Below are 12287 nucleotides of genomic sequence, written 5' to 3' on the forward strand. Positions count from 1 at the left end.
AGAGAGAGGGTGCTATTTTCAACATTGCCCTGTCGTTTGTGTTAGCAAAATCATTTGCTTTCTGTGTGTGTCTGTGTCTTACCGCAGGGCCACTGGTGCTGGTACTACAACCCAAACACAGCAAACGTGCTTGCCTAACATAAGCAGACCCATGTGGCAATCCACAACATAACCCAAGCAAGCACAAGAAATAAACACACACAGAATCACTCCACAGCACTGAGGCATGCGGGGGTTTCTCCAGGCCCTAACGGACTCTTCCAGAATTGCTCATTAAGATTCTGAAAGGGGGAGGGGGTGCAGCTAGGAAAGGTTGCCGGAAGGGAAGAGGAGGGGAGGAAGGGAGCTTTGCCCTCAGTGTCTTTTCTCTGAGACTCTCTCTCTTCACCAAACATGGGGGTGGGGGCTAAGGGGGGGGGCTCTATCCCGCAGACTCTCTGGCAGACTTGAGGGGTGGAAGAAGGCAGGTGATATGAAATACTTAAATGATGGTCGGGTGACCCCCTTGCAACTTCAGCGACTCCCTCGGGAAGGTGAAAGGGTTGGGGAGACGGGAGGGAGACAGGCGTAGAGGACAGGGAGTCACCTAGGACTACGGCAGCAGCAATCGCCAGGATTTTCCAGCCCGAGCCAGCAGTCCTCAACTCCTGGCACCACCCCTCTCCCCAACGACCCCGGCTCCGGATCCCCTCGCCCCAACCCCTCCCTCCCAGTGCCCTAACTCTGCCCTCACTCTTTGCCACTTTACCAAGCACTGAAGTCTCTATCCAAGAAGGGGGATGGGAGGGAGGGGTGTTTTAAAGAACAAATCTAATTGCAATTAGAATTTCTCTGTGTCTCCAGCACACGCTGACAGTTTTGCAGTCATGGTAAGGCGAGTCTACAAGAGGTGGGCAGTACTTATGGTTGTGTTATTGAGGGAGGGGCTGATTTTTTTTTTTTTTTTTTTACCAAGAGACTCTAAGCAAGTGAAGGGGGAAGGGGGGTAGCAATATAGCTTTCAACCAGGACTGCAAATCAAGAATGCCCCAGATGCAAATGTCTGTCTCCAGATGTTGATGATAAGGATTTGGACCAGTTACCTTGGCAGGGTCAGAACTGCAGCAGGTTAATCAGGTGAGTCGTCGGGGATTTTAAAGAAGCCGAAGCCGGTTTCTTTGGCTATGAAAGTCTACAAAACCACCCCCCCATGCAGGAACATTGCACATCTTACACACGCCTCCTTTCACTGGGCTCCCGCGACCTCGGCAGGCGAGGGGGTGCTGGCCGGCCCGCCGGTGGCGCCGGCCCCCCGCTCGATCCCCGCGGGTGCGGGGCCGGCCTGGCCCCCGGGGTCCGCGTCCCGAGCGGCTGTGCACTCACCGAGCCGGGCTGCAGGGGCCGAGGGGCGCCCGCGGCTAGCCGGAGCGCCCGGGCGCCTCCCTGTGCTCTTGGTAGCGTCGGTCCGCACTCCCTGTGACCCAGGACGTCATGATGCCTGTCTGTTTTCTCAATGATAACTTGGCAGGAGAAGAGAGAGGCTGCCAGGTTCTCCTCGGGTGGTTACGTGGTATGTGCACGTTTCTGTTTGCATGTTTCTCTCGCTTTTTAAAAATAAATCTCTATATTTTTTTAAAAAAAAAAATTCCCGGCACTATCATGATCTGATTGCAATATTGCGTTTGCATCATTGACGCCTCTGGGTGTGTATATATGTGGGTCTGTGCGTGTGATTTTTTTTTTTTTCCCCTTTAAATCCTGCTGCTCCTGCCGCCGCCGCCGCCGCAGCCGCTGCAAACGGAAAGCAAGCATGCGTTCATCTTTTGTCTTTCATTTTACCTTCAGGGTGACATTCAGTGCCAACTGCTCCCTTTTGACCGTCGCCGATCCCCGCCTGGGCAAAATAAATTTGAAAAACGTGGGGGGAGGGGAAGGAAGAGCCCCCTCCCCCGCCCCCCTTCGGCCCGAATGCTGGGCTTTCGATTCCTTCTACTACCGGATCCCAAACCTACCCGACCCACCTCCCAACCCTGAAAAACCATTTTCCCTTCTACCCACCGGGCCCAGGCAGAGAATCGGCACCAAGACAGCGCGGAGCATCCACCCAGAGCCAGACACTCATGTTCGCGGCTCGCACTTGCTGACTTGCATCTCTCAGTTGCATTCCCAGTGTGTAGGCCTCTCACAACTGGAGCTATTTTTGTCTCCCAGAGATGTTCTTTAAAGCCTTTTAAAAATGGGGAGGAGGCAGGGAAGACAGAGAGAAAGAAAGAGACCAAGGGAGAAGCCTAAGCCTCCATCTGAGGTACTCTGTAGACACATCATAAAATTTGGGGGGCTCCTGGCATCCAACCTACCAGGGCAGTCTGGAAGGGCAGAAAGGAGAACTAGCTTTTATTGGACTTATTCCACCACAACAGCAGGAAAACTTTTCAAAAATACGAAGATGTTACTGCTATTTACTATATTTACCATTTTTATGATTATGTTCTCTAGAATTATAGTAGGGAAGGTCTCAAGAATAATCCTTAATATTTATTTCTGAAAACATGAGAATGCTTTTTAGATGGTGTGGCCACATGACAGGTAAAGCAGAGATCACTCCTTTTTATAATATTTAATTTGTGTTATTTGTATGTCGTCTGGTAGGTTTTATGCAGCTTCTCTTAATCATAATATTGCATATATTATTCACATTGTGTATATTCCTGATAAATAAATATCTAGTGCCAGATTTGGCAAAAGCTTTGCCCTTCTTTATCCCTGATTACCCATTTGGAGTAACAGAATGGGTTTAGGAATTTTTTTTTCTTCCAAGCCTGTGGTTGACCTTGGTTACCACCAATGTTCATTGTTCCCACTGATTCCAAATTCCTAAGAGATGACAGCAGAAGCCGAGGTTGCAAAAAAATTAAGCTCCGAGAAGAGTTCTGAATCCGAAAAGCAAAGCCAATTGAGAGAAAAACTTTTGAACTCATCCAAGATCATCGGCAGCTGCTGAAGGTTTTAAAAATAGTTTACCTATTTGAGAGGTTGGCTACGTTTAATGAAAATAGCAACTAACTTGGTAGGTCTTTTCCCCTGAGAGTCACAGTCCAAGGATCACTGGCAAATTCCACAGGGAAGGCATGGTAATTATGCAAAAAGACCAGACAATCAAAATTGGAGAAGAGCTTGGCTACAATAGACTAAGAGGGTCTGAAGACTATTTATTGATTAATGGCCAGATCTCAACTTGGACAGTGCCTCCCCACCCTTGACAGCTGGACATGGCTCCTCTGCTCACTCTGCTTATGGGTCTCCTTGGAATGCCAGGAGAGTGAATTGGTGCAGTCTTGTCGTTATCAGAATCAAAGATGCGTCTAATGAGGGCAAAAGCCTATTCAAAACCCAAGTAGGGATCATCTATAGATGTTATTGGTAACTTTCCAGTAATTGTCCAAGAGGCACTCATTAATATTCAATCTACCAACCTGGTCCTCCAGCTTTTTTACTTATTAACCTCAGAACTGGACCCTTAGAGACCCACAGCAAAGGGAAAGAACCATAAAAATTTGACTAACTTTAATCCCCTGAAATCCAATCTTATTTTTTTTCTTTTCAGACAAATGCCTTCCATGCTGTTTGTCACCAGTCCACATGCCAGTGCAGGCAGCCAAGTGGTTTTCTTCCCCAGGGGTGAGATGTTTGAGCAACAAGCAGAGTGGAGGCGGGACTCAAGTTCTCTGGAGGTTTGAATAGATCCTTTCTAAGGGCAGATTCTCCAAATCCAACTCTGCCTAAGAACAGCTCTCTGTTGTTTATTCACGTTTAAACTCCTCAGACTACTTTCAAGTCCTTATTTTCTGGCTTCACTCTAAATATAATAGTTAATAGGGTTGTAGCATGTTCTGTTTAACTTCCCAACCAAAATCCAAAGGGCATAAAAATGCCTACTAAGGTAGATGGGAGAGATGGAACACAGCGTTCTAAACCTTACATGGGCTTAGACTTGCAAATCTAATTAAATTTCCTCAGCAACATGAGAGGGGGATTATTATTATCCCCTATTTTACCCAAGGAAGTTGAGGCATGGAGAAGTTGAGTAATTTGCCCACAGCTAGGATTCGAATTTAAGTGCCTTGAGCTCTCACTATCAAGCTGTCTGCTCACCTACCTGCCTTTTCCACTTTATTTCCAACTACTAACATCATCAACCCGTAGTTCAGTAAGGCTGGTCACCTACTGCCCGTCTCCTACATTCTGTTAATTCCTACTCCAATGCCATTGCCCAAGCATTCAGTGCCCTCCTTCTGCCTCTTCAAATTTTATTTGTGTTCAATTCTATCCATTAATCAAGGCTAAGTCCAAATCCTACTTTGCCCACAAAGCTGTTATTTATTATTCTTGGGTGTGTCAAACATTCTCTCTCACTGTTCCACAATGTTCATCCTACATAGGACATCACTGTTCTCTTAACTGTTTCTGGGGTTTATTTTTGTAATCCCTTCTTCACCTCCCAATTCCTTTCTGACAGAATTATGTATTTTTTCCCTGACTCTTCCGGTTTGCCTCACACAGTGCCAAGCGCAACACAGGCTCTCATTAAATAGCTTCTGATGCATTAACTGACACAAAGCTGCCTTTTGGAGAGCAAGGATGCCACTTTCCAATTTGATAAACATGGAAAGTCTTATGTAGCAAAAGTTTTATCTTTTTAGGTGGAGAAGTTGAAAACTTGTTTCTCCATATTTCCGACTGTCCCTAGGAAACCACCAAGCAAGATCAGTGGTGAAATTATTTCACTGGAGAAGCATATTATGATGAGGTAGAATTTAATATAGGGGTGGGGAGTGTGAGCAGATATATAATTTTAGTCTTTGGAAAGCTACTGCTAACTTAGTCATTATACTTAGAGCTGTTACAAGCCTTTCTCTGCTATATCTCAACTTTGCTGAGAGTCAGGAAATTAATTTTGCCTTTTAAAAAGATAAATAAACAAATAGGGACCAGTAGTCAGGATATGTGAGATCTCATCTTGGATCTACTACTGGTCAGGTGTGTGAGCTCGGCCTCAGTTCTCTAATTGGACATGGAGAAGTTGAACCAATCTCATCTCCAAGCACCCTCCAGCTCCAAGCTTCTGCGTGGGAAACAGGATGTGAAAGAGCAAAAGAGAGAGCCAGGGCAGTCAGCCTGGAATGAGACTGATTTTTGGAGGATACTAAAAGATGCTGGAGAGCTCAGGTAAATTTAGCAAAGTTTATGTTTCTCATTCCTGTGTACAGTTAAGGGTAGCTCAAAAAAAAAATCCATAAAAAAATGTTCAAACTTACATTTTCCAAAATGATCCTTTTTTATATGAGATAAAATCATTAAACCAGTAGCCTACCATATCAGCCAAAACGTCATTAATCATCATTTATGCATGCCTACAACTTTCATTCTAATGCTATCAAATTGTTATATGGACCTCATTTGATATGAATAGATTCAAACTATTTTGCCTGGATGTTTTCTACTCACATGTAGCTTGAATTAATTCATGAAGGACAGAGGTCTGCGAACAGAGACTTGGGTGCTGGAACAAGAATGGGACCTTTTGCTTATGTCCTGATTGTAACTAACTTTGAGGAAGCCTTTCTCTATGTCCCTTTCCTTATTTGTCCTTATGTACTGAATAATTACAACTCATTGACTTTCACACCAGCTTTTCATTAAGATACAAGGAAATAGCATAAATGAAAAGGACTCTACTAATACAAAACATTATCTTGAGATGTGCCTCATTTTATACTGGAGTTGTGCTTCTAAAAAGTTTTATGAAATTAGTAGAGCATGCAGAGACAAGAATTCAGGTCCCTTGGCAGAGAAGCCAAGCTTATTTCTACCACACTTAGTAGTTTTAGGATTTCACAAAATCCTGCAATTAGTTAAGGGCAGAATTGGGGTGCCGGTACACATAAACTGCCCTGTCCACAGTCAGTCCATTGTCAAAAGACATGGTACAAGCTCTGGGAAAGTAGACCACTAATCACATCTCAATGAGGAACAAATTCATTAGAACTTTTACTTAAAACAGAAATGTATTCCAAGCCTCTGACACAAAAATATGGAAAACAATTACATATAAGGCAGCTTCCTTAGACAGGTTTCATGATAGCTCTAGGGATCCATAAATGAGTTATGAAAGTCTTGAACTTACAGGCAAAATATGTGTGTGTGCGTGTGTGTGTGTGTGTGTGTGTATTGTTCTCAAGAAAAGACCCATAACTTTCATCACATTCTCAGAAGGATTCACCTCTCCAAAAAGGTTAAGTATCACTGATGTAAGAATAGTTTATTTTAAAACTGAACTTAAAGAGAATAACATTTTCATTGGCCTAGTACAGTGGCTTATGCCTGTAATCCTAGCACTCTGGGATGCCCAGGTGGGAGGATCGCTTTAGCTCAGGAGTTCAAGACCAGCCTGAGCAAGAGTGAGACCCCGTCTCTACCAAAAATAGAAAAATTAGCCAGGCGTTGTGGTGCATCCCTGTAGTCTCAGCTACTCGGGAGGCTGAGGCAGGAGGATCACTTGAGCCCAGAAGTTTGAGGCTGCAGTGAGCTGTGATGACACCTCTGCACTCTACCCAGGTCAACACAGTGACACTCTGTATCAAAAAAAAAAAAAAAAAAACCACATTCATTTAAACCAAATGTCATGCTGGCTACAACATGGACAGTGTGTAATAATCTCCAGTACGCAGAATTATGGCCTTGATAAAAGCTTCAATCATCAAAGAAATTTATTTTCAAGGTATTTTACTTAACTGATGTGGGGAAATTTTCCAGCCTTTTGAAAAGATCTGAATATTGGATTAAAATGAGGTTTCTGCTTTTGTTTAAGCTGGCTGGGCAAGTCTCGGCGTGCTAAACAAGGTGGATCAGTGTGGGGAAACACTCATTGTTTCAGAGAGTACACAATGAGGAACCCACTGCAGTTGATCGGGTGGGAAAGAACTAGGGACTGAAGTGTGATCGTAACCATAAGAACTGGGGGGATATCTGGCAGGGAATTGGAATCAACAGACTTAAATGTCTGGCTTGGGCAACTGAATTAACAGTAGGATATTAAAAAGGTACAAATAAAGATTATGTTAAGAAAATAATGAATTTAGTTTGAGACATGTTGAGTTCAAAGGCCAGTGGAGGAGCTGGATTCCACTGGCCTTGAGAAAAATTTAGAAGAGGTTTGTGGCTGGAGAAATTTATTTGGGAATCATCAGTGAATTGGTAATGGCTTAAGCTGGTAATAAAGGTGGGAAAAAATTATGAATGTAAATGATTTAGGAAAGCCTGAAATAAAATTGCATTTATTTGAATAAGATCTAATTTGTAAAATATGAAATTATATAACTCCTAAGGCAAAATAGTGTTTGGTGATTTTAGATATTTATGGACACCTGTATCTTGTACCAATAAATTTCTGAAAAGAACTACACATCTCAGAATTTTATGCCTGGGGTTTTCTAGAGTTCGATACTTTCAAGACTCAATTTTCCATGTGAGATAGCACATTCACTGCCTGGGTTCAGAAGGAAGAAAGAGTTTTCCTTGGCAACCAGGTTCAACTGGAAAAAATAATCAAGATGTCACCTGATGCCACAAGCTACCGACTACATTCTCAGCTACGTGGACCTGCCAGTTGCTGAACCAGCAGAGGAAACTCAGCGTCATGGAAAGAACACTAAACTTAGAGTCAGAACAGGAGTGAGTCTCATTTCTGCCTCTTACTGCTTTTGCGACCCTGGGCAAGTCATTCAACTTCCCAGAACCTGAATTACCTCTTTCCTGCCCTGCCATCCTCCTACAATCCTTGGGTAATAATCCTTAGAGCACTGATGTTTAGGTGATCGCCAAAGGAATGTCTTGAGTGCACTCACCCACACGCTTCACCACTCTGTGGGTTCCTCCGGGATGATACCACCCCACTCTCATTCCTCTGTGACACCCCAATGTAGTCGATCTCTCCTTTCTCTCTACTTCCATCAACACACCTAAATGATTGTACTTATACTTAAATTATTGTTACCATGCCTGTCTTTGCTGCTCAGTGGTCTTTGCTGCCTTTAGTGTAAAAGACATTGCAGTTATCCTGTGAGTACCTAGCACACAGTAGGTGCTCCATAAATCCTAAATGGCTAAATGGTTACAGGGGAGAACATTTGCCTGCATCTGTTCCTATTCTATGAAAATGCTTTAGGTAAACTAGAAAATGGAAAAGCCTGGGCCAGTTTTATGGATAGACCACAGGCTATAAGACATAGGTGCTTTGCTCAGAAGGGGCCTGCCTCTCCATTGAGATTCTCCTGTGTTTGCTGTTTACTATGCTGTCTTGTGTGCAGTTCTTAAAAGGGAATAAAGTCTGTTACTTTCCAATCAGACGTAAGCTTAAAATGCAAATACTGCCCTTCCTTCCAAAAAATGTTAACGTTGACCTCATTTGACACTGATACAGAAATGCTCGATACCAAGTTTTGCCAGAAAGCTAAGAAACGGAAAATGAGGAAGGTAGCAGACGCCACTACAAACTTAAAAGAGGACGGAGGTTCTGTTTTCTAATTCCTAAGGCATTTTCTTAAGCTCTCTATGATCACTTATTTCACCCTCAAAATGGAAATTATGATATTTCAGCATCAAGGTTATTGGGAGGATTAAATGAGATAATGCCTGGAATGGCATAGGGCCATGTCAAAATAGGCAGCTGATAAAAGCAAATTCTCCTCCATCTCTCTCCTTCTTCATTTGTGCCTGCTTACCTTCCCAGAGGCAAAGAGAATCAAGTTCATCAACCAACTTGTAAGCTTTTCTCTTGGCCAGGCTGCTAAAAAAAAAAGAGGATCACAGAGATTATAGTTTATGTCAGTGGTTTCCAAACTTTGCCACACCCTGGAATCATGTGGAAAGCTTTTAAAAATCCTAACGCTCAAGTCACACCCCATAGCAAGTATTCAGAATGTCTGTGGGTAGGAACCAGGCAAGGGTATTGTTTTAAAATCCCCAAGTTATTCCAGTGGGCACCAAAGTTTGGGAACCACTGGCTAATGTAGAGAATTGGGTCTGTGGCCAGTTACTTTAGCTGATTGGAGCCTGATGCTAAGAAGACCCAAGTTTTGGAATCTGGTCCAGAATGAAGCAGTTCTTTACTCTTTCACAGATCCGTAGTGCTTATTCCTCCTCCTGCAGCCCTCCACTGGCAAGCTCTTTATGTGAACCCTAGACAGAATAGTAACAGTAGATGGACTCACCCCAAGTACCAAAAGAATCAAATAAAGCAAGCACATGAGACACCTGTATTTATAGTATTTTACAAGTTAAAAGGTGCTTTTACATCTTATTTTATTTCATCTTCACAAGGCTGCATAGTTGGCGTTATTACTCTGCCCAATTTATAGATGATAAAACCCAAAATAAGTAAAATTTCAACTTGCTCAGGGACAAAGTGGCAGATTCGAGTCTCATTCTGAGGTCCAGGATCCTGGAATCAATGCTCTTTTCCTGGTCCATTCTGCCTCAGAAGCCCTACTGACTATTGGTCAGCAGAATCATATCCACATTTGAAGGCTCGTTCAGAGCTATAGTCTAGCCGCTCTAGTATGTTAGGAAGGAAAAAAGGAAGAAAAGGAGGGAAGTGGATATTAATAAATATGTCTGAGTTAAGCAGGTCTCTTTCTGGCAGGTCTTTTCAAATTATTTAATAGGCTAACAAGCATCATAAATTTCTAAAACTCTTTATTTCTAAACTGATTGAACAGGGAGACCCTTTTTAGCTCAGCATTTCTCAAGACTAACATCCCATGGAACACCAAGTGATGTATGTCACCATGGTTTTCTTCGGCTCATTCAAGACTTTGTTCAAGCATCACCCTCTTAGGGACAACCCCCTACCCCCACCCCATCACCCTATTTAAAACTGAAACATCGCCTTGTCCCCAGCTCAGTCCTTCTCACCTGCTTTTCTGCTTTATTGTCCCCCATTGCCCTTAGCACCTTCTAGTACACTTCGTAATTTACTTATTTATTTGGTTTCCATCTGCCGCATCCTCCATGTCTGTAAGCTCTGCAGGGCAGGGCATTTTCTAGCTATTAGTCTTTTCACAGTGATATCTCCAGCACCTAGAAAAGCAGCTGGCACACAGTAGGTGTTCAATAAATATGCAGTAAAGGAAAGAATGACTGGCCAATGAGAAACGTGCCATGAAAGAAATGCAAATGAAAGCATCCTCCACGGTTAGGTCCCGTTTAAAAAGTATCTTTTCCAATTCTAGTTATCTCTCACAGTGATCTAATGAAGTGGATATGATCCTATCTTATGGAAAGATCAGGTGAGAATTATAGCGATTAGACCTGTAGCAGAGCAAAAAACTGGTTAAGCAAAAAGATGATTAGACTGCAGTTGATCCTTTTTAATTTTCTGTGTAGTTATTGTGGGAGAAAGCCTATAGGCCAGATGTTTCCAACGGTATCTGTGAAATCTAATATAAATGTGCATAGCCATGAATCATACCAAGGCCTCAAGGATCAACCCAGGAAACTAATTTCTAGCCACTGAAACCAGACCAGGCTGAGATATAAAAATTCAGAAGATTCCCGGTGTGCAAAGGTTCATCGCTGCCTGGATTCAAGTTCTCCATAGGTCAAATGGTACCTGAAAAACGTTCTCTAGAGCTCTAAGGAAGGTCAGCCTGTAGCTCAGGTGGTCGCCAGATCCTCCCCACCCGCTTTTACAAGGACTCCCTCTGTTATATAATCACAGTGCTTTGCATCAGTGTAGAGCTTTACTCTGTAAAGGTCAAAGTGCTGTGAACAATTCAAATATAAGCAGGGACGATGATGGTCCGTCGAGCTTGGAAAATGACCCAGTTGACCGATTCCTTTCCAAACACACAGAGTAACAATGAAGTGGGGAATACCGAGTCATAATGTTGGATGGATGCTCTGCCCCTCTATGTTTTCCTTTTTATCCAGAAAAACCACATTTGGGAAGTGAGCTCTTTCAGTAATGAAACTGGTATTTATTAAACACACCAGCAACTACAAATCCAAATAAGCATTTCCCTTCAAAGTAGTCACTGGGGGAGGCTCTGTAATTACCTCAGTGATCCTGTGATTGCTCTGAACATTTTGGGAATTCTTCTTTTAAATTCACCTTCATAGCGTGTTCAGGACTCATGCAGAAAACCAGTATCAGTTCTTTATGGCAGTACTTTATATGACAAAAATACCACGTTCCAATCCCAAGAGAACTCAGTTGGTCAGTGTAGTGGATCACACACCGGCTGCCTGTCAGGATGTCATAGGCACTTAAAGACACAGCATGCCAGGCTGACCCTAGCTCCCTGGGTAACAGGTCAAAGGTCATTTGGGAGTTTGTTTTTGAACGGTCACACCAGGTGACACTGATGCATCCAGTATTCTTTGTGAACTGTGGGTTAGAGTGCCCAGTTGCTAGGACAGCATTGGGGTCTGAACCCTACCCTGAGCCAGTCGGCCATCCTCTATATTATGGCCACAAAGCCTGAACCTCTCACATCCGATCATTCATTCATTCACACAGCATCTATGGAGCCTCTACCACTCATTTTACAAAGAGGAACCCGATGGTATTGAGAAAGCCAAGTGAAAAAGTGTGGGTGGTCAGCTCAGAACATACCACTACTGCACACATCCTCTTTTGGCCAACCCCATGACCTCAACCTTTTGCTCGGATACAGTCCAAAAGAGAATAAATAAAGAGTGTAGGCTCCAGAATAAAACCACCTGGAGTCAAACCCTTACTGGCCACTTGACCTTGGTTCAAGGTATCATAATCTGTATGGTCATTCAAGTCCCCAAACCAAACTTATCTCACATTCTTTCTCCTGCTTTACTCCACCTCCCACACCAACAAATACACACACCCAGAAGCACATCCATTTAGTAATAAAGCCATGTTGATTCTACCTTGACAATTTTCTTTCCATTCTTGTGTGTGTGTGTATGTATGTGTGTGTGTTTTAAACCAACATGTATTAAGATATTATTACATGCCAGGTCTAAACAATGCATGTACATCAATTCAAATAAATCTTACAACAACATTATGAATTAGGTGCTATTATTATACCCATTTTAAATCTGTAAAAACTGAGGCACAAAGAGGTTAGGAAACTTGCTGGGGCTTAGTCAGCAAGTAACTCTGGGAACTGAACTGAGAGTCAGTGCTGGCAGCCCAGCCCAGAGCTATGTTCCTCACCACTACACAGCACTGCTGCTAATATTAATATCTCTAAAATAATAATTAATAT

General features: G+C 43.0%; 2 long non-coding RNA genes across 2 annotated transcripts in view; one reads left to right on the forward strand and one right to left on the reverse strand.

The window, feature by feature from the left end:
* The window catches only part of LOC123626786, a 249100-nt gene that overhangs the window by 205376 nt on the left and 31437 nt on the right, over positions 1–12287 (reverse strand). The window lies entirely within an intron of this gene.
* LOC123626790 lies at positions 1510–5102 on the forward strand. The gene is made up of 3 exons (XR_006731013.1): positions 1510–1549; positions 3584–3710; positions 5017–5102. It is a non-coding gene; the product is annotated as an uncharacterized LOC123626790 (long non-coding RNA).

The sequence above is a fragment of the Lemur catta genome, chromosome 23 (genome assembly GCF_020740605.2).
Source record: "Lemur catta isolate mLemCat1 chromosome 23, mLemCat1.pri, whole genome shotgun sequence".
Classification (NCBI taxonomy): domain Eukaryota; kingdom Metazoa; phylum Chordata; class Mammalia; order Primates; family Lemuridae; genus Lemur; species Lemur catta.